Here is a 558-nt window from a genome sequence, read left to right as displayed (position 1 = left end):
GCTTCAGCATTTCCTTTTTACAGAGAATCCATCTTTTGAAGAAGATACTTCAAGTTCTGTATGCCACCCAGTAAAGATGCCGAACATTGCTAGTCATTTGGAGCCTAAAGCATCATCAATTCCAAAGGGTTTCAATCTCCAGACTGAGGATGGGAATACATTTGACATCCGACCTTCCTATATCAATCTGGTATAGAGAAATCTCTTTAGAGGTGTGGCAGGTGAAGACCCGAGGAAGGATATGGAGGTCTTTACGGACTACTGTTCTACTATCCCCGCCACAAAGGGGGTAACTCAAGAAAAGATTAAGGAGGTTCTGTTTCCTTTTTCTTTGACTGACTCAGCCATGGAGTGGCTGACTGACTTGGACCGTACGGCCGCGGGGGTCAGAGACTGGGAGACCCTTGCTCTTGCTTTTTATAAGAGATATTTCACTCCACAGCGCACCAATCAGCTGAGGGCAAAGATCACAAGTTTTAAGCAGGCATCTGATGAGACTTTCTATGAAGCATGGTCTCGTTTCAAGAAGTTGGTGAGGTCTCTTCCTCACCATGGTTT

At 45.2% G+C, this 558-nt stretch overlaps 1 non-coding gene across 1 annotated transcript; it reads right to left on the bottom strand.

Moving 5' to 3' along the window:
• Positions 1–452: 452 nt before the first annotated feature.
• On the bottom strand, positions 453–558 carry LOC141635534 (small nucleolar RNA R71). Its single transcript, XR_012540215.1, has one exon. It is a non-coding gene; the product is annotated as a small nucleolar RNA R71 (small nucleolar RNA).

Source organism: Silene latifolia, chromosome Y, assembly GCF_048544455.1.
Source record: "Silene latifolia isolate original U9 population chromosome Y, ASM4854445v1, whole genome shotgun sequence".
NCBI classification, from domain to species: domain Eukaryota; kingdom Viridiplantae; phylum Streptophyta; class Magnoliopsida; order Caryophyllales; family Caryophyllaceae; genus Silene; species Silene latifolia.
The sequence above is the reverse complement of the archived record's forward strand: the minus strand, read 5'-3'. Positions and strand labels throughout refer to the sequence as shown.